The sequence below is a fragment of the Protopterus annectens genome, chromosome 2.part0, assembly GCF_019279795.1.
Source record: "Protopterus annectens isolate FY-2018-M chromosome 2.part0, PAN1.0, whole genome shotgun sequence".
Lineage (NCBI taxonomy): Eukaryota > Metazoa > Chordata > Ceratodontiformes > Protopteridae > Protopterus > Protopterus annectens.
The window spans coordinates 700,057,402-700,080,837 of NC_056728.1; positions in this window are offsets into that span (position 1 = coordinate 700,057,402).

Consider the following 23,436-nt stretch of genomic DNA (forward strand, 5'->3'; position numbering starts at 1 on the left):
GCTCTAAATGCTTTCTGACAAATATCTCCCTGTCCCCTAGTAAGTGTTAAACACAGCTTAACTGGTCCCATCATAAACCTATGTAACATCCATCTCTTCGCCAGATATCTGGATAGGTGTCTAAACTTAGCAGAATGGCTACAGTAGTGCCCTTACATAATTGTGGTGCCACCACTGAGGCTGACAACTACAGACCTATTAGTCTCACTAGTATTATTTGTAAAATTGTGAAGCAAAACATAATGGAGCTCATAAATAATGACATAGGTAGCCAGAATCTTTTTTGATCTGAACCAGTTCATCTTTGTGAAAGGTAGATTCTGTTTACTGAATGTGGTGGACTTATCAATAAGACACTTGCAGCACTGGATAATGGTAAATCAGTGAACACTACCTGCCTTGATTTGGAAAAGGCTGTCAGAATTATATCACACTCTTGTATTATGAATATGCCCAGCAGCCTAAATGTCATCCCTTTTGTAACCCACTGGATGTCAAACTGGCTCACAGGAAGAATGCACCCAGTAAGAATTAGTGGCACACTTTCCTACCAAAGACTTAGTACAAGTTGCATGCCACACACTTTCCTTCCAAAGACTTACCACAAGTTGATTGTCACAGTGTACTGAGCTGGATCCACTCTTTTTCAGATTATACTTCCTTGATGACTAGACTGATATCAAGGGGCTTTGTCTGCAAATTATAGTCACACCTTTAGCATGGACATTAACTCCCCAGCTGATACCCATATCCAGCAATAGACTTAACCAAATTACTCTCTGGTTTAAAAAAACATGGCCTGATGCTTAATGCAAAAAAATGCAGCACACTACTCCTTGGGAAACAAGAACATCCTTGTGTCTACTAAACTGATTACTCACTTTACAGAAATGACACCTTCATCAGAGATCAAGGCATATTTATAGATAACACGCTTCTCTTTGATTATCATGTCTCAAGTGTCATTAAGAAAGCCTTCTGCCTGATGCAACAAATCACTAAATGTATATCCTTCAGATCAAACAATATTAGTTTCCCTCTCTAGCCCTCTCTGATGAGGTCCAGAAGGGAATGTAATGCCCCCTATTACTAGTACCTATCCATGCATGTAGTCTGGCTTGAGAGGCTCCAGTTGTTTCCACAAAGAAAATTTGAATATGCCCTTTTTAAGTTACCCTGTCACTGCTCTCTCTTTGACAGACTTCTACATGGTGACTTCTGTTTGGTTTATAGGACTATGAATAAGCTCATCATTTTGATGTATTGCATATACATAAAACGGGTTATGAATAAATTTTTCTAATATTTTGATAGGGGAGATAAAATGACAAGTGTCCTATAGTTTGAAAAATGTGCATTGATTCCACTCTTGTGCAGTAGAATAATGAAGGATTATTTCCATAGGGAGGGGGCTTTATTTTCAGATATGGATCAATTTATCAAAACTTTAACTGGATGGGCAGTCTCAGCTGTTCTTTTAAGATATTTGCCAGGTAGATTGTTTGGGGCAGTTGTAGCAGGTTTTAATGTTTTTTTTGAGGTATTTTGATGGTATTTATGGTGCACATGTATATAAAGTCATGCAGTAAATACAACAGCAAAAGACAGATATTAATGATAAGTCATTAAAAAATGTTTCAGTATGGAAATGTTATCAGTTTAGTGTTACTGCTTAATTTCTGTCTATCGTTTCAGTTATAGCTGTATAATTGTGTGCAAGCTCTGAAACAAATCTCCCCCAACATTGAAGTATCCTTATTCTGGAATGTACCATATTGGACAAGCATGTGGCTAGTTATGTCTGTATAACTCTGTAACAAAAGCTCATTGACTTTGGTGTAACTCTCATGATATAATATGTAAATTCTGTAACAAAAGTTCAACAACATTACTGTAATTCCACAAAATAACTGGTAAATGGAGCAAAGAATTAAGCTAAATGCATCAAACCCCCCAGGAATAAATGATTATATTTATTTGAAACCAATCTTAAAGTCCAGGGCTTAAATGGTTTTAATTGTTTTAATATTAATATTTTTATCTTCAGCATATGTAACACATTTTAACAAATGTTTTATTTATACATATTTACAATACCTTACAAGTTAATTAAACTGTAGCATTTTTTTTTAGATTTTTTTTTACACTTAAAATATTTAAAAAACACAGTATTTATTAAGTGATTTTAAAATGAATTATTTATTTGTTTATTTTTATTTATTTATTTTTTTATTTTTACATTTGTTGACCGGGCTAGTCTAACTGGATATATGTCCATTTTCAGTAGAGGCCCGGGGAGAAAAGCTCCAAGCATAGGCAGTAACAAATAATACAGTATATACAATAGTAACAAGAGTTATAATGCATTATTCAGATTGTACATGAGGGAGACTAGTATAGAGTCTTACATTAGGATTAACCTAAGATGAAATACTGAGAAAAAACAACATATGAGAGAAAAAAAAGAGAATATATATATTATACAGATATTACAATTAGTAATTCTTTCCAATTTGCAGAGTAATTTGAACTTATCTAATCTGAGATTGTTTTAAATATTGATGCTTTTATATATGTTTCTATTTCAGGAAAGTTTGGGTCTTTATTATATCATCGAACGCTTAAAAAAGCGAATGATGAATAATCGACCTCATGTAAGTGAAAGCTTACAATCCCGAAAGAACAGCGATTTGTTTTCCAAAGGAAAAAAAATCGCTGTTACAAAAAAAAAAAAAACGAAAATAAAATTGAAAGAATACATACCCCCCTACTTAAATATACCAACTCCCAGATCGCACTACAGTGCCGAAAATGGCAAAGTAATGGAAGCAGCCAAGTGAATTCATTCCCTGGGAAAGACTGCACTTAAAAGCCGCTTCACTATTTTGCCTTTTCGTTGTTTTAAGTTCGACCAAGACGCATTCGATAGAATGCATCTTCGGTCATCTAACAGAAACCTGAAAGTTTAATCTTCCCTGTTTCCATGGTCTGATATGATATATTAAAGCTATGTTTCTTTTGGGAAACCATAAAAATGTTATTAGGCATGAATTTATTTCTTTAAGTATATTCCTTTCTGGTAACAGTTGTATTGCCAAGGCTATATATAGAATCTTGGGCAGCAAAACAATTTTTATTAACTGTAGTCTATCTTCAAATGTTAATATTATTTTGTTCCATTTTTCCACAGAAATTTTAATTGTGCTGATGATATTATTGTAGTTTTTTTAGTCTAATTCATTATTATGCTTGCATAACTCAATTCCTAGATATTTTAAGTTTGATTCATGTTTCCCTATGATGTGATATCCCTTAGTCTGCAGTTCTTTTTTTTATTTAAAAATAAAAATTTTAATTTTGATTCATTGAAATGGAGTCCTGAAGTCATGTGAAATTTGTCAATTAACATAGCTAATTCTTCTAATGTCTCTTTTGTATTAGATAATGTTAGTAATATGTCATCAGCAAAAAGCATTACTTTAGAACTGTATAGTTCATAAACATCTATTCCTTTGATTTTTATATTGTTACAAATTGAATCTGCCAATATTTCAATAGCAAGAGCAAACAGAATCGGTGATGTGGGACATCCTTGTTTAGTGCCTTTTGTTATATGTATAGATTCAGAGGTAAAAGGACCTAACTTGACATATGCCAAATTATTTGTGTATATATATATTCTTTAGGAGATGAACAAAGGATGCAGGAAATTCAAATAGCATTAGGATTTTGAATAAATAGTTCCAATTTAGGGAATCAAAGGCTTTCTCTATATCTAAGCCAATTATGAGTCTTTCTTTATTTTCTTTAACATTAATTTTGCCTGACTGAATTATTCTTTGCCTGACTGAATTATTTTATATATTTTCTGGCATTGTTTTATGTTTCTCGTCTGTACTGAAACTCCTTCCTCACATTCCTGAGGTAGAGTTTATAAAACTGGTCTAACAGCTTTTGTGTTATCTGATTGCTTCAAGGCTTGCTGATTTAAAAATAGTTTCTGTTTGTAAATTCTTGCATACCCTGTTGGAAACTCTTTGTGTTCTGGCTAAGTGTGATTCTCAAACAATCTGGAAATATATCACTGATTGATAAGTATATTTCTTGGCATTTTAATCTTTCAGAGTTCTGCATTGTCTTAATTTTGCCTGACTGAATTATTGTTTGCCTGACTGAATTATTTTACATATTTTCTGGCATTGTTTTATGTTTCTCATCTGTCCTGAAACTGTTTTTTCCCCTCTCTCCCACCCTATTCTTGTAGTGTTGTTATAGTTGGTGGCTTTGCAGTTGCCCACCCCTACTGTAAATTTGATCTGGGACACCCTTCCCAGTCTGATGTTCACTCTATTTAATACAGAGAAAACATTTGAGAAGGCCAACCCACTTTGCTTCTTAACCTTGAATTTTTCTTCTGGTCCTCCTTCCTCTCTCCTTGCACTTTACTTAAAAAAAATTGCACTTTATTTGCTTTTGCCTCTTCTTAAAAGTACTCAATTGTATTTATTCTGCTGCATTTATTACTGCTTGGTAGCAGCCTGATTAAATTGCAACTGTTATTCTAAGCCTTTTGGTTTAAGAACTTGGGCTTCAGACCAGTTGTTCTACATTAAGAAAGTTTGTGGTCTGCACTGTTGTGGCAGGACAGGTAGCGTACATCCTTTTAAGTTAGGAGTGGCTGACTGAAGGCTTAGTGTGTTATTATAAATGTATTAGATTTTTATTGGTAAATTGGTTAATTTGTTTAAATCAGTTTGCTCATTTTCTACTGTTATATATTAAAAAAATACACTTTATGCATCACCGCTAAGCTAGGGTTAAACTATTCCCGACACCATAAAGTCTGCTCTTCAAATTTTCCCTTAGAACTAGCCAGTTGTTTTTTAGTTTTAGCACTCAAATCTGTTTCTTTGAGCTCAGTACTTATTCAGAACTTGTAAGCACTAAATAAGCTACAAATTATTACAGCACTCAACTTTCCTCACTTGTCTAGAGGAAAATAGTACTTAATAACTAAGCACCTATCCAGGCATGTCTATGGGTCATCTCTCAGTGTTTTCTCCTGTCTACCTGATGAATTTGGGAATCTTGAGGCAATGCAGCAATTGCATCATGTACACAGACAACACTCTCCTCTTAACACCCAACATTACAACCTGTGAGAGATGCACTTATATAGCCAAACTGGAAGCAAAGCTCTCTTCACCCAAGAATGGACTAGACAGTCAAGAGGAGAAGGCAAACACTTGCACCACACCACACTCATCACATAGACCCTCAAAACCTACACCACCAAAGCACACACATAGCAACACAAAACACACACCTACATTCACGGAGGCTCTCCAATAAAAATCTGCTCAAGCAACAGAGACCTCCAAAGCAGAAACACAAGCAACCTCCACCCCCCAAATGCAATCCAAATGACACATAGGCCACAAACTCAGTGTGCCACTCAACCACAGCTCATAAGGCATAACAATGTACCCAACACTCTAGTAATAGGGGACTCTACAGTCAAGCACACTGATGTTCCACTCACCAGGGTAAACAAGAAGAAAGTTACTGTTAGCTGCCTGTCGGGTGCCAGGATCTGCCACATAATGCACGCACTCAGGTCACTCAACAAGTACAAATATGAGTCTGTCATTGTCCATGTTGGTGTGAATGACCTGAGACATTACTCCCTGGACTACATGAAAAGAGACATGGAGGAGCTCTCTGATCTTGTAGCCCAGGCAGGTATGACCCTAGCCCTGAGTAGTATCCTGCCATCACCCAGAATAATACCACAGTACAAGGACAAAATGATTGACTTCAATTGGCTAAGCTTCTGGTGTCATTCTTAGGGGATCTGGTATCTGTCTGCCTGGGATGACATGATCGACAGACCACAATGCTCTGCCAGAGATGGCCTGCACCTTTCGCCCTTGGGATTCTGGATACTGGCTAAAGCTCTTGCCACCCCTATAGTGCCTTTTTTAGGCAAGGTTCAAATGACAAATTCACCACTGTAACAGGTGCAAGCAAGCAAAATTTGTGGATAATGCTACTCAATGCTAGAAGTCTAAACCTCAAAATGCATTCAGTTGAGGCACTCCTTAAAATGGAGAACATCGACTTCTGTGCAGTGACAGATACCTGGTTCAAGCCTACAGAGAGCACCCCTGCATTACCAGGCTATAATTCATACTACACCTTTCGGCCACCTAACCGGGACCGAAACACTAAAGGTGGGGGCGTGTCCATATTCATTAAGAATATCCACACCTCCAGGCTAGTTGCTCAGCATAATGCATCTGAGATTATCCAAGTGCAACTAACTCTAGGCAAGACTACAATCCAAATTGTAACTTGGTACAGATCCCCCACCATGCCCCAGGATTCCCACTCCTCATTTCTTGATACACTGGAAAATATTAGGGTACAACCCATCACCCTAATAATGGGCAATTTCAACGACCCCACCATTAACTAGAAAAACTACTCATGTACCAACTCTTTTGCTCAACGTTTTCTGGAATTCATAAATTCCATTGCCTTGGATCATCTTAGCCACACCCCTACCAGGGACAGCAATATCCTAGACTTGGTCATTGCCAACATGGGCAACTGGTGTTCCATACCAGAGGTCAATTCCTTATTGGTCAGATCCGACCACAAGCTAATCAGCCTAGACATCCACATCCCGCCCCCACCACCCATTAGGGAAACCACTGTAACAAATTTCTCAAAAGCCAACTTCATGCTTCTTAAGACAGAATTGACAAACTTCACGACACTCATGCAGACGGACAATAAAGGTACGACTGCTGAATCCTACACAAATGCACTTTATAAGCACTTACACAAGTGCATGGATCATGCAATCCCTAACAGAACTAAGATGATATCCTCCAAAAAAAGGAAGCCATTCTGGTGGTCCCCTACCAAAAAAAAAAAAAAAAAAAACTCTACAACAGAAGAAAGAAACTGTTGCAAAAAGGAATAAAATCCCTTGATTGGATGAACTCCCTGGTCAGCCTCAGTAAGAAGCTGAGATCCCTCATAAAATCCTCCAAAACTAGTTACAAAAACAAAATCACCAGTGATTCTAAAGACAACCACAAAGCATTCTATAGCTATGTCAAGAATATCAATGGCTACACTCAGATCTACTCTGAGTTACAGCACAATGGCACTAACTATACAGAACCAACTGATATTGCCAACATCCTGGCAGATAGGTTCACTGCTAACTTTACCCCCCTCTCACCCCCTAAAGGGCCCATCTCTATACCGAAAGAATGCAAAGTTCCTGTAATCACAGCTGCACAGGTAAAAAACACACTCTCCAAAGCCAAGAACACAGCATCCATGGGTCCTGACAACATCCCAGGCTGCGTTCTACATGAACTACAGAATGAACTGGCACCCCACCTAAGCACCATGTTCAATCATAACCTCACCTCAGGATTTGTGCCCACTGAATGGCGCACAGTGACAGTTATCCCACTCCATAAAGGGGGAGCCACCACGGACCCTGGGAACTACTGCCTCATTAGCCTAACAAGCCTGATCTGCAAGGCCATGGAACAAATCATCATAGAACTTATAAACAAAGACACTGGTAATCTCCAAACTCTGGACCCCACCCAGGTTGGGTTTGTAAAAGGCAGATCATGTCTCCTAAACCTGATAGACTTCTTTGAAGCTGTCACCAAAGCCGTAGACGAGGGTAAGGTGGTTCACACAGCCTATCTACATCTCGCCAAGGCTTTTGACACTATCCCCCACTCTGGAATTATAGATTAACTGACTAAATAAGGTATAAATCCCTATGTCACAAGATGGGTTGCCAACTGGCTCACTGACAGAACCCACACTGTGAAAGTAGAAGACTCCAAATCTGACTTCAAACCAGTGACAAGTGGAGTACCACAGGGTTCAGTCCTGGGTCCTCTCCTGTTTGGTATCTACTTTTCTGAAGTACAGGCTAACAAAGAAGGCCTTTGGCTAACGAAGTTTGCAGATAACTGCAAACTAGGAGCCATAATTGAAACTCCTAATGATGTGGACATCCTACAAAAGGGCCTCACTGAGACAGATGCCTGGTGTCAAAGCCATGGCCTCAAGCTCAATGCCAAAATGTGCATTGTCATCCCCTTTGGTAAAAACTCTGTACCCATGAGCTACCACATTAGTGGTAGTCTACTTAACACCGTAAGTGTGATAAGAGACCTTAGGACACAGGTGGAGAGTAGTCTCTCTTTTGACAATCACATCACCACAGTAGTCAGAAACTCCTTCTACGTGGCACACCTCATCACAAAAGGTTTCTCATCCAGGAAAAAAGAGGTCATTGTTCCCCTCTACTCATCACTCATTAAACCCATTATAGAGTACAGCGTCCCTTTTGGTATGTTCCTCACAAGACATCTACAACAACTGGAAATGCCACAGAAATACCTCACAAAGATGATTATCAGCCTCAAACAGATGCCCTACACAGACCGTCTCAAAAAATTCCAGCTTTACTCCATTGCATATTGCCTACTCAGAGGCGATCTCTGCCTAACATACAAAGCTATGTCAAACCCAGAGCTGTTGGACATGCTCCATTTAAAGAAATCCCAATCCCTCTGAGCTACATGCTCTAAGGACCTAAACCTTGTCACCACAATAAACAGAACATGCTGGAGGTATAGATTCCTGTCCCAGAGACTTCACATACTCTCAGAAAGACTACCCATCTATAGCAAACAAAGCTCCTCATTAGCATTCTTCAAGAAAAATCTTGATGATTGGACGGGAAATAGGAAATTCCCCCCGGGGATCACCTCTATTTCTCTGCTCAACAGGGGCAGAGAAAAATAATTTTCTTGGGTGGCGAAAGCCAGGGTACCTTTTTGGTTAGGCTTGTATAGGCCCTAGGGCCGATAGCCTAGTATCTACTTATGAACCTATGAACATAATCTATAAGAGAAATTATCCTTTTAATATTGTCATGTGTGTGTCTATCTATATAAATCCAGTTTGATTATTATTTATTGTTTTGGATAGTGGTATTTTTATTCTGTTAGTTAATATTGTCATAAATATCTTATAGTCATTATTTAATAATGCTATAGGACTATATGAGGTACAGAGGTTTAGAGATTTGTTTTCCTTTAGGATTGTGTGATTAAGGAATATCTCCAAGAGAGTGGTATTAAAGCTTATGACTGAATTTCTAATAGAGTTTAATGCAACAGGGATAGTGTCTTTGAAGGAAAAAGTTTATATATTTCCATAATTATGCCATCTATACCTGGAGCTTTATTATTTTTACCCTCTTTTATTGTATTTGTAATTTCTTTGTAGGATATGGGTGCTTGCAGATCTAGTTTTAATTTTTCTGGTATTTTTTTACATTAGAAAATTTTTCATCTAGATTTAATTGATTGATATGTATATTTTCTTTTTGGAAATGTTCCATATAGTGATTTCTATAGGCATCAAGAATGTCACCTATATCTGAAACATTTTTCCCTTTCTTTTCATGGAAGATACTTTTAATGTTATTAGCTTTTGACTGTATTTTGATTCTTGTGGGTAAATTATGTAGATATTTGGGAGAAGTGGCCAAGGTATTAATTTTTAGTTTTTCTAAAGCTAAACTAGTTTAATGTTGTAGAATTTCGTTGTATTTATTGTTTAATACTTCTACTTTCTTTTTCGTCTCCAAATGACTTTGATTTTTTTCAGCTTTTACTGACAAAAGTTTGGATTGTAGATCTAATAATTAAGAATCCCATTCTCTGCTTTTTTATCCCAAATTAGGGTTTTACCATATATGTAAGCTTTTAATAAGTCCCATATCATTATTTTATCTATGTGGTATAATTAATATCTAAGAAGAACTGTAATTCAGATAATAACCAGGGTTTGGACTCTTTAATTTTAGTTATATATGCTGGAATTCTGGAGTTAAAGATTAATGGTCTGTACCCATTTTGAAGTTGAAGTTTGATAGACAGTGGTGGTGCAGGGGTTAACGTTGTTGCCTCACAGCAAGAGGTTCACCAGTTCGATTCCTGGCTGAAACGCCTTCTGTGTGGAGTCTGCATGTCCTCCCCACAGTCGACTGACATTTAAAGACAGGCAGGAAGGTACGTGCATGAATGGGTGTGCCTTCTTTGAAGGTTGGGCATCGGGTCGGCACCTCAGCACCATAAATATCCACTGCCAATCATTAGTAGACCAGAGTTCTGCTGTGGCAACCCCTAAACAGGATAAGCCAAAAGACATTATTTTAGTATCAATGAATTGTTGGCTGAAAAGGGGCAGGGAATGATTGCGAAATTAATGATTTTATTGTGTAAGTCACGGGCACCAAATATTTTATCAATTCTAGTTTGGGTACCAAATCTGTGATCTTGTTGGGAAAACAACAAAGATTTATCTTCTTTAAATCTGAAAGTATCTACAAGATGAAATTATTCTTCCCACTTGTTTAAAGCTATCGATGCAGCAGATGTACACAGTGGTCTTTTATTTGTAGTTTCAGAAATATCAGATACACAGTAAAAATCTCCTTCTAATATTAAGTTGCCTTTATAATTATTGGAAATGAAATGGAAGTGTTTTTTAACAGTTCCTGTTCCAATGCCTGGGAACCAGTATAGATTTGCTAGGGTCCATATTTTGTTATTATATTTAACTATTACTAATGTCATAAGGCCTTCTTTATTTTCATAATTATAAATGATTTCTGGGTTAATCACATTTGTTTTCCATAAAATTGTTATCACTTTTGTCTTTGTCTTATAAGTGGATTGTGCCAATATCATATATTCCTTAGGATTCCATTTGTAATTGTCATTTGTTTTAAAATGAGTTTCTTGAAGGAAGACAATTTTGTGCTTTGTTCAGTTTTAAACATTTCAGTAGATTTGATCTCTTGCTAGGATTGTTTAAGCCATTGGTATTTAAAGATGATAAAGTTAAACCCATCTTAGATTATCTAGTCTATGCATTTTTGTTTTATTGTGACTATTAAACATTTTCGTCTGATAACTATAAAGTATATGTCTGAGCTTTTAAAGGAAATTATCAGTTTTATACTTTCAGTGTTTACCATTAAAGTACTGTTTTGGTCAGGCATACTAAAAATGTTTTTGTGAAATAAATTTAAATTAATAAATGTTAACAAAACTAAGATCCACACTAGCCATGGAATGAAAATCATTCCTAATCTGATGGATAAACCTAAATCCATCAGATTATCACTCATACCCTGACAATCCAGAACAAATGAGCTCCATAAATTGAATTATCATATATCATATAGGCTAAGCTCTCTCAACTCAGTACTGGCATAACCAGTCAGGAGGAGAAGGAAACCACACTCAATACAATTCCAGTCTCACATAGACCTACCATGACAGCAGACCAAACACATAAACACACAAAAACATACTCGGAGGCTCTAAATAAAAATCTGCCTAAGCAGTAGAGACCTCCAAAGCAGACACCCAAGCAACCGCTACCCCAAAACAAAACACGTGCAACACATAGCTCACAAAGCCAGTGTGCCGAACAGTCACAGCCCTTAAGGCTAAACAACACACCTGATACACTTGTAATAGGTGACTCTATCTTCAGGCACACTGACTTCCCGCTCACCAAGCTGAACAAGGAGAAGGTCACGGTGAGCTGCCTGTCGGGCGCTAGTATCTGCCACATAACACAAGCACTCAGGTCACTCCAAGGCAAGTACAAATATGACTCAGTCATTGTCCATGCTGGTGTGAATGACCTGAGATGTACCTCCCTGGACTACATGAAAAGAGACATAGAGGAGCTCTCTGAGCATGTAGCTCAGGCCGGTATGACCCTAACCTTGAGTAGCATCTTACCCTCACCAAGAATGATGCCACAATATGAAGACAAGATGATCAATTTCAACAACTGGCTTAAGTATTGGTGTCATTCAAAGGGGATCCAATGCCTGTCAGCCTGGGATGACATGCTCGACAAGCCAAGATGCTTCGCTAGAGACGGCTTGCACCTGTCACCCCTGGGCTTTTGGATATTGGCAAAGGCTCTTGCTACCCCCATAGTACATTTTTTAGGCAAGGCTCAAAAGACAAACCCACCTCCATAGGTATCACAAGGGATAAGAAACTAAGAGTAATGCTACTCAACGCCAGAAGTCTAAACCTCAAGATGCATGCACTCGAAACTCTCTTTAGCATGGAGAACATCGATATCTGTGCAGTAACAGAAACCTGGTTCAAGGCTCCCGAGAGCACCCCAGCACTACCAGGTTATACCTCATACCATGCTTTTCGGCCCCAAAACTTGGACCAAACCACAAAAGGAGGGGGAGTATAAATATTTGTCAAAGATATCCACACCTCCAGGTTGGTGGCACAGCACGAAGCATCAGAGACTATCCATGTGCAACTAACAGTGGGTAAAACTGCCTTCCAGTTTATAGCCTGCTACAGACCACCCTCCCAAACCCAGGAACCCCACTCGGCCTTCCTGAGAACACTGGAAAATATGAAGGTCTCTCCAAACACCATTATATTGGGCGACTTCAACTACCCAAACATAGACTGGGAGTATTAATCTAGCTCCAACACACTAGCCCAAAGGTTCCTAGAATTTATAAACTCAGATGCTATGGAACAACTTGTTACCACTCCCACAAGAGGGGAAAACATACTGGACCTGATCATCACCAACATGAGGACTCTATACTCCAGACCAGAAGTGTATCCCTCACTGGTAAGATCAGACCATAAACTAATCTCACTGGATATTCACATCCTGACCCCACCCCCTGCCCAGAAAATCACAGTGAAAAACTTCTCTAAAGCAAATTTCACACTCCTCAAAACTGAGGTGGAATCCTTCAAAGCCCCTGGGCCTGTGGAAAATACGGCCCAGACTGCAGAATCCTTTATAAATGCATTCTATTAACACCTTCAGGAATGCATGGATCATGCAATCCCAAATAAAACCAAGATCCAATCCTCCAAAGGCAGACATCCTGTCCGGTGGACCCCAGCCATAAACAAACTATACAATAGAAGGAGGAAGCTACTACATGATAGAGCAAAATCCCAAAAAAGGAAGGCATCTCTGATCAGTATTAGCAAAAAACTACGGGCACTCATAAAATCGTCTAAGGCCAGCTTCGAGAGAAAAATTACACAGGACACTAAGGATAATCACAAGGCTTTCTTTAGTTATGTTAGGAACCTTGGTGGGAATTCCCAGATATGCTCAGAATTAGTCCAAAATGACAAAAAATACACCGAACCCACAGACATTGCCAACATCCTAGCTGACAGGTTCAGCGCAAACTTCTCCCCCCCCCACCAAAAGGGCAAATATCTATCCCAGCAGAGTGCTGCCCCCCTGACATCTCAGATGCTCAGGTAAGAGCTGCCCTCTCCAAAGCAAAAAACACAGCATCAATGGGACCAGACGGTGTCCCGGGCTGCATCCTACATGAACTCCAAGAAGAGCTAAACCCAAACATAAAACTACTGTTCAATCTCAGCCTTACTACAGGATATGTACCCAAAGAGTGGCATACAGCAACAGTGGTCCCTCTCCACAAAGGTGGTGCTCCACAAAGGTGGTGCTTCAACGGATCCTGGAAACTATTGCCCAATAAGCCTGACTAGCTTGGTCTTCAAAGCTATGGAAAGGATCATCATAGACCTCATAAATAAAGATATTGGGGACCTACAGACACTGGATCCTACCCAGTTCGGCTTTGTTAAGAGCAGATCCTGCCTCTTAAACCTGGTCGATTTCTTTGAAACAGTCACCAAGGCCATTGACGAGGGGAAGGTGGTCCACACAGCCTACCTGAACCTTGCAAAAGCCTTCGATACAATACCCCACTCGGCCATTATAGATAAGCTCACCAGCTTAAATATAAACCCCTATGTCACTAGATGGGTTGCAAACTGGCTCAAGGACAGAACCCACATGGTTAGAATTGCTGGAGCCATGTCAGACTCCAAACCAGTTACAAGTGGCATCCCACAAGGCTCAGTCCTGGGACCTCTCTTGTTCGGTATATATTTCTCAGAGGTACAGGCCAACACGGAAGGACTGTGGCTGACCAAGTTCACAGATGACTGCAAACTGGGCACCATAATCGACTCTCCAGCTGACACAAGCATCCTCCAAAAGGGCCTCATAGAAACAGACAACTGGTGCCAGAGCCATGGCCTCAAGCTAAATGCCAAAATGTGTATAGTCATCCCCTTTGGCAAAAACAAAGTGCCCACAAATTACCACATAGGTGGTAATCCATTAAGTACAGAAGAAGTAATTAGGGACCTGGGGACCCAAGTTGATAGCAATCTCTCATTTGACAACCACGTGGCCAAAGTGGTTAGAAAAACATTTTATATAGCCCACCTAATCATGAAGGGATTCACATCTCGATCAGGGGAGGTCATCGTGCCTCTTTACTCATCCCTCATCAGGCCCATAATTGAGTACAATGCCCCTTGTGGGATGTACCTTACAAACACCTGCAGCAACTGGAAAGACCCCAAAAGTACCTCATCAAGAGGATCAAAGGGCTCAAACAGATGCCATATGCTGCCCGGTTAAAGAAACTCCAGCTCTACTCAGTGGCATACCGCCTACTCAGAGGCGATCTGTGCCTGACGTATAAAGCCATGTCCAACCCGGAATTAATGGACATGTTGCACCTCAGAAAATCCAAATCCCATCGAGCTATGCACTCGAAAGACTTGAACCTCAGCACTGAAATAAATAGGACATGCTGGAGGGACAGATTCATAACCCAGAGGCTCCCTTCACTCTGTAATAAAATCCCAGTCCAGGTTAGGCAGAGTCCCTCATTGACTCTCTTCAAGAGGAATCTTGATGAGTGGATGGGAGATCGTAGGATTACCCCAGGTATCACTTCTGTGTCACTGTTAGACAGAGGCACAGTATACTAACCTCGAAAAAGGGCATAGCAAAATTAATTTAAAATGGGTGGCGAAAGCTAAACACACTCTGGCTAGGCTTATAAATGCCCTAGGGCAGATAGCCTAGTATGAACCTATGAAGCTATGAACCTATGAGAATATTTGTAATAGGAATAAGCAATATTTATATTATTTTGAAGAGATATAGTACTATTGTAGATTAGACAGAATTCTAATGCAATATTAATGTCTACATATTGTATAAGCAATTAATATTTACATGAAAGATAGATGACAAGCAATTCAATCATAGTAAAGTAGGATGTATCATATATAAAACCTCAGTAAAAGATTATAGCACACAGTTATTTAACATATTCACCCTTATTGATGAAGTCTTTCAAAACATATTATTTAATATAAATAGATGGTAATAATATTTATACCTAATGTTTATAAAACTAATGTCTTTCGTCTTTTCCTGGTTAGGGGTCGCCAAAGCGGAACTCCTGTCCACTAATGATTGGCAGTGTTTTTACGGTGCCGAGGTGCCAGCCTGACATCCAACCTTCAAAGAAGGCACACCCATTCACACATGCACCTACCTGCATGTGTTTAAATATCACTCGACTGTGGGACAGACATGCAGACTCCACACAGAAGGCTCTCGAGCTGAGAATTGAACCAGAGAACCTCTTGCTGTGAGGTGACAATGCTAACCGGTACACCACCGTGGACTAATACAACATATTTTACTGGATATATCAGAAGTTATATTTCATTGTTTGCCAGCATTTAAGTAATCACTTTGTTTACTAAACTATTTAAAGCATCAAGTTTGTTTTATGTGAACATTGATGAAAGTTAGTGCATTTTAATTATCAGTGCACCCCTTCCCCCATTTCCTACACATAAGGATTTTCATCTGTCATTTCTTATTATAAAATGAGTGAAATTATAGTTTAAAACAAAAAAAAAAATAACTTATTGTGATTAATGATTACAAATTCCCTTTCCATATTTATAAATTGCCATTTTATGGCATATATGAACGTTTTTAGATTTAAATGGCAACATTCTATTTTGTATAATCAGCAATGGTTAAACTGAGTGATTATTGTCAATGTAATACTATTTGTTCAGAATGTGATTGTTACATTCTGTGACATTCCTTCTTCAGGCTTTTATTGTTTCCCCTGAGCAACTTTATCAGTTTGATGTCATGTATAAAACATTAGTTACCTTGGTAACCGCTTAAGTATTATGTATGGTCAAGAAGGGTTACAAAACCAAAATTCAAGTTAAAGGTTTTGCGCGCTGGGCAGTGCCAGTTAGCTAGGGTAAAACTATTCCCAGCTCCACAAAGTCACCTCTTCAATTTTTCCCTTGCAACTAGACAAACTTTCAACTTAAGCACTCAAGCCATTCATTTCGCAGCTCAGCACTTGCTCAAAACTTATAGCAAGCACTTATAAACCCTAGCACTAGACCCTCCTGTACTGTACAGATGGACAATGCTCTTTATTCGCCTTACCAGCCATCCAGTAAAACAGTTCACTGTACCAATCCAGGCATGTCCAAAGGACAGTTTCAGGTGTACTATCCAGTCCAACTGGTAAATCTGGGCATTTTGAGGCAATGTTACAACTGCCTCGTACACAGACAACCCTTTCCTCCTACCACCAAACACTAATACATGCGAGAGATGCAGTTATACAGCCAGACTGGAGGCTAAGGTCTCTCAACCCAAGACTAAATCAGACAGTCAAGAGGAGAAGGGAAATACTTGCATCACACCACCAGTCTCACATAGACCCATTAAACCAGCACCGGCAAAAAACGCACATAAATACAGGAAAACATACTCGGAGGCTCTAAATAAAAATCTGCAAAACCAACAGAGACCACCAAAGCAAACAACCAAGCAGCCTCCACCCCCCAACACAAACCATGGAACACATACTTCACAAAACCAGTGTGCCATGCAATCACAGCCCTTAAGGCAAAATAACATACCCAACATACTAGTAATTGGTGACTCTATAGTCAGACACACTAACACCCCACTCACTAGGCTGAATAAGGAGAAGGTTACTGTTAGCTGCCTGTTGGGTGCCAGGATCTGTCACATAACACAAGCACTCAGGTCACTCCAGAACAAGTACAAATATGACTCTGTCATTGTCCATGTTGGTGTGAATGACCTGAGCCGTACCTCCCTGGACTACATGAAAAGAGACATGGAAGAGCTCTCTGATCACATAGCCCAGGCCGGTATGACCCTGACCCTGAATAGCATCCAGCTCTCACCAAGAATGATACCACGGTATAAAGAAAAAATTCTCGATTTCAACAATTGGCTTAAGTTTCTGGTGTCATTCAAAGGGGATCCAGTGTCTGTCTGTCTGGGATGACATGCTCGACAAGCCACAAGGCTTCACTAGAGGCAGCTTGCCCTGTCACCCTTAGGCTTTCGAATACTGGCCAAGGTTCTTGCCACCCCCATAGTGCCTTTTTTAGGCAAGGCTCAAAATACAAACACACCACCGTAAATAGCACAAGTAACAAAAAACTGAGGGTAATACTACTCAATGCCAGGAGTCTAAACCTCAAAATGCATGCACTCGAGGCACTCCTCAGTATGGAGAAAATTGATATATGTGCAGTAAGAGAAACCTGGTTTAAGGTGCCAGAGAGCACCCCAGCACTACCAGACACCAGCTCATACCATACATTTCAGCCACAGAACCCGGACTGAAATATATAAGGTGGGGGCATATCCATATTCATCAAGGATACCCACACCTCCAGGTTAGTGGCACAGCATGATGCTTCAGAGATCATCCATGTGCAACTAACAACAGGCAAAACTGCAAGTCAAATTGTAGCTTGCTACAGATCACCCACCATGTCCCAGGATCCCCATTCAGCATTTCTGGAAACACTAGGAAACATAAAGGTCCTACCAAACACCCTAATATTGGGTGATTTCAATTACCCAAACATTAACTGGGAGAACTACTCAAGCACTAACTCCCTTGCTCAACATTTCCTAGAATTTATAAACTCAAATGCACTGGTTCAACTGGTCAACACTCCCACCAGAGGTGACAACATATTGGACCTGGTCATTACCAACATGGGCGACCAGTGTTCCACACCGGAGGTCAACCCCTCCCTGGTTAGATCTGACCATAAATAAATCACTTTGGATATCCACACTCTGCCCCCCCACCCCTGGACAAGGAAACCACCATGAAAAACTTTTCAAAAGCAAACTTCACGTTACTTAAGACCGAGGTGGAAAGTTTCAAAGCCCCCATGCTGAAGGATAATGCTGTCCAAGCTGCAAAATCCTTTACTAATGCATTCTATGGGCACCTACAAGAATGCATGGATCGTGCCATCTCAGGCAAAACCAAGACTCACTCCTCCAAGAGAAGGAAACCAGTCTGGTGGACTCCTGCCATAAACAAGCTATACAACAGAAGGAGGCAACTAGTACATAAAAGAGCAAAATCCCAAGAAGGGAAGAAATCCCTGATCAGTATCAGCAAGAAACTATGATCCCTCATAAAATCATCCAAGGCTAGCTTCGAAAGAAAAATTGCCAAGGACTCCAAAGATAACCACAAGGCATTCTTTAGCTATGTCAAGAATCTAAGTGGCAATGCTCAGATCTGCTCGTAGCTAGTGCTGAATGGCACAAAATACACTAAACCGACCAATATCATCAACATCCTGGCAGACAGGTTCAGCGCAAACTTCACCCCCCCTCTCACCCCCCAAAAGGGCCCATAACCATACAAGAAGAATGTAGAGTCCCTGAAATCACAGACACTCAGGTTAAAACAGCCCTCTCCAAAGCCAAAAACACAGCGTCAATGAGACCGGACGGTGTCCCAGGCTGCATCCTACACGAGCTCGAAGATGAACTAACCCCTGACCTAAACACACTGTTCAAACTCAGCCTCTCCACAAGCTATGTACCCATAGAGTGGCACACAGCAATGGTTATTCTGCTCCACAAAGGTGGAGCCACAACAGACCCTGGGAACTATGGCCCTATAAGCCTGACTAGCTTGGTCTGCAAGGCTATGGAGCGCATCATCATGGAACTCATTAACAGAGACATTGGGAACCTCCAAGCACTGGACCCTACCCAGTTCAGCTTTGTTAAGGGCAGATCATGCCTCCTAAACCTGGTGGACTTCTTTGTGATAGTTACCAAGGGTATGGATGAGGGAAAGGTGGTACACATAGCCTACCTAGACCTCGCTAAGGCCTTCAACACCATTCCCCAATCTGGTATTATAGACAAGCTCACCAGCCTGAACATAAACCCCTACGTCACAAGATGGGTTGCCAACTGGCTCATGGACAGAGCCCACATGGTAAGAGTTGCAGGAGCTAGGTCCGACTCTAAACTGGTTGCAAGTGGCATTCCCCAGGGCTCAGTCCTAGGACCCCTCCTGTTCGGCATATACTTCTTAGAGGTACAGGCAAGCACAGGAGGACTATGGCTGACCAGGTTTGCAGATGACTGCAAACTAGGGGCTATAATTGACTCTCCGGCTGACACAGACATCCTCCAAAAGGGTCTCACTGAGATGGATACCTGGTGTCAAAATCATGGCCTCAAGCTAAATGCCAAAAAGTGTATAGTCATCCCATTTGGAAAAAACAAAGTACCCACAAACTACCACATAGGTGGTAGTCCTCTAAATACAGAAGATATAATAAGAGATCTGGGGACCCAAGTAAATTGTAATCTCACCTTTGATAATCACATTGCCAAAATGGTTAGAAAATCCTTCTATGTGGCCCACCTAATCACAAAAGGGTTCTCATCCAGATCAAAAGAAGTCATTGTGCCCCTCTACTCATCACTCATCAGACCCATCATAGAGTACAATGCCCCATTTGGGATGTACCTTACAAGACACCTGCAACAGCTGGAAAGACCACAGAAGTACCTCACCAAGAAGATCACTGGCCTCAAACAGATTCCCTATGCAGCTTGACTGAAGAAACTCCAGCTGCACTCGGTTGCATACCGCCTACTCAGAGGTGATCTCTGCCTGACATACAAGGCCATGTCCAACCCAGAATTGATGGACATGCTCCACCTAAAGAAAACCATATCCCCTTGAGCCACACTCTCTAGGGATCTAAACCTCTCCACAACAATAAATAGGACATGCTGGAGGGATAGATTCCTGTCCCAGAGACTTCCCATGCTTTGGAACAAGACTCCAATCTACATTAGGCAGAGCTCCTCACTAACACTCTTCAAAAGAAACCTTGACGAGTGGATGGGAATCAGAAAGTTTACCCTGGGGATCACTTCAGTGGCTTTGCTGGACAGAGGCACAGGGAACTAATCTAATGGGATGGCGAAAGCCAACACATTCTGGCTAGGCTTATAAATGCCTTCGGGCAGATAGCCTAGTACTCACCTATGAACCTATGAACCTATGAATTGTTATGCACATTTACTTATATGAGAAAATCATCATGCTTCCCCTTGATGTTCAGTACAGTGTATGTCATTTATGACAAGTTAAGACAGTAGTGTTATTATACACAAGTCCATGTTATTAAATCATGTCTTTAATATCTAAATTCAGCAGACTGCTTCATCTTATATGATGATTATATATTTTATGTCTAGATTTACTAAAATCATACATTACATAACTATTGTGTGTGCTTTTTTGGCTGTTGTTTAGTTATTTGAGTGACCACAAGCTGTAATGCTTATTTTTATTATTAGCTCTTTACAAGCATGTTCATTCAGTCCAAATACTTTAAATTATGAGACACTTCTAGTTTCTTATTTGTTATAAGTATATTTCCATCCTTATATACACACATATCACTACTTCAAACATGGGCAACAATGCCCATCCAGTTTTGCCAGAATACCATTCACTAGTTCATGTGGTGTGTTTCCAGGCTGTTCTTAAAATATCCAAACCCATATTTGTCCTGTTCCATTTTACCAGCCTGTTTCATGCAGCGGCCACTCTGCCAGTGAACCACTCACCACACCTTCCATTCCCACAGATATTTCCACAAAGGAAATCTGATGACTCTCTAGCACTTCCCAGCAACCCCAAACACCCCTAGAATCAGCTATACCCATATGCCCAACATGTCCAAGCAAGCTCATCTCCCAGACCACTGGAAAGGGTACTGCATAAGACCAAGCACTCTTAGTCTTTCACTATAACTCAGACTTCCACTCCTATGTAAGTCTTTAATGTGTTTGGACCAAAATACATTTTAAATATAAAACTACGCTTATTATTTTTTTATTTTTATTTTTTTATCAAGAATCAACTTAATGAGCTAAACGAAGTATTGGAAGACCATCAATATGTGTACATGTGTTTTAAAACAGCCCTTTTATTTTTTTTTTAAAACCAAAAATTTAATTCCCGAAAATCATCTCGGAGGCTCCTCAGAGACTTTAAGCATTATCATCACTCTGTCTCCATTACCATAGCAACCTGGGAGCATCTGTTTCTGTTAGTGTGTCTGTGTACTTCATACCAGAGGCTCACAATGCACCTGAAGCAAAGTTTCACTTCACTACAACTTCAAGCCAAAATTCCCTCCCTTTCAGTGAGGCAGCAGCCAGGAAAAGAATGGAGAGCAAACAGATAAAAAAAAAAAAAACCTCCCAACAAGCCGCCACAACAAGAGATAACACATTCTTCCAGCTTTCCCACTTCTCACTCAGCAGATGCATAAACAAATTATTCTCTTCCAAAATATCCCAAATCACAGTTTTTTCCACCCCCTTCCCCTGGATCCAGGCTAAAACACCAAATGTCTCTTCCTAATACACAAGTATTAGTAAACCTTGATCACAAGCCACAACCCACAGCCTCCCGGAGATGAAAATGACAATATACAACAGCTGCCAGACAGAGCTGCATCCACACACACCATGTCAGGCTTAATCAAACAGCACTTGAAGCTATGATACCCGCCATCATTGATAATAACTATGTTTAGACAGAATAATAATGACATTTTTACTACCTGCCAGACACAGCTTCATCCATGCACACCATATCAGGATTGATCAAACCATCACTCGTAGCCGTGATACCTGCCATAATTGATATTAACTATATTTAGACAGAATAATGATGACATTTGTACTAAGCGCTTGCTACTATCATTTAACCAGGATATACATGACATTTCTAAATCATACTTTAACTGAAGAAGGCATTAGTCTCCATGACAGCATTTTTTCCCCAAAACACTCTACTGTTACTGCTATTATATATGATGTTAATTTGTTACATTTGAGTCTGAACTCTGATGAATGGTACCTTGTTGAATTAGTTAATTAATTACTTAAATTATTATAAGTAAAATGAACAAGATAAGTATTCACTGAGTTTAAGTACGGGAATAGAAACGTCTATGTTTGTATGTTATGTTGCATTGTTTGGCTTATATATAATGTAAATAGTAGCCCATCTTGACCTACCTTTGTTTGTGAAGAATTATTGGACTCTTTGAACATTCTGAATAAATCATTACTGTTTCTCAGTTTAAGAAACCCTCCTTTTTAAAATAAAAACAGATGACAAGGGATATGCCATATCAGTTGATACTTTGAGAAATGTAGTTGTAAGAGTTATTTTTTTGGTACAGCTATCTTGGAATCAGTTTTTTTGTTTCTTCTTTCTAGCATCAGTCCAAGAATTTGTTTCTTTTATTCTTTTAAGAGTAGGAAACATCTATTCCATTTCTTCTGGGATAGACTCTATGTTGTTTTTGATGAATATAGTAGCTTCTTCTAATTCATTAAAGGTTCTCATCTCATTGGCAAAAAGTATTTTGTCTTGGCTGGAAAGGCCAGCTGTGCTTTAATGTTGTTTTGTTTCAACAGTTTTATTATTGATCAGACTTTTTTCCTTTGTTCTAGTATTCTGGAAGAATAATAATTGTCAAACCTTATCAGGATTTGATTGTATTTTAAGGGTGATTTTCTCCAATCAGATTTGAATATTAGTTCCTTGTCCAGAAATGAAAAAAAAGTTTATAACTATGGATCTAGGTGGAGTATTTGATGAGTTAGAAGCAGGTTTCCTCAGTGCTCTATGCGTCCTTTCAATTCCAAATGAAAGTCCTTCTTTCAAGTCTAAAAATTCTGGAATCCAGGTTGTTAAGAATGAAATAATGTCTTCTCCTTCAGTGTTTTCAGGCAGACCAAAGATCCTTATGTTGTTTTTTCTTTCCATGTTTTCTAAGTCATCTATTTTGTTAAGCAGCCATGTATTCTGTTTAAGCAGAAATTCTTTTTGGAATTCTTCCTCTTTGAGTCTCCCTTCAATGTCATTTAGAGAAGTCTCCATATTTGTTATTTTTGTATGGTGTTGCTGTAATAGTTCCTTAAGAATATCAGTCTGTTTTTGAGAAATTCATTTGAGGTTTTCTAAGTTATTTTTAAAGCCATCCATCTTCAAAGATA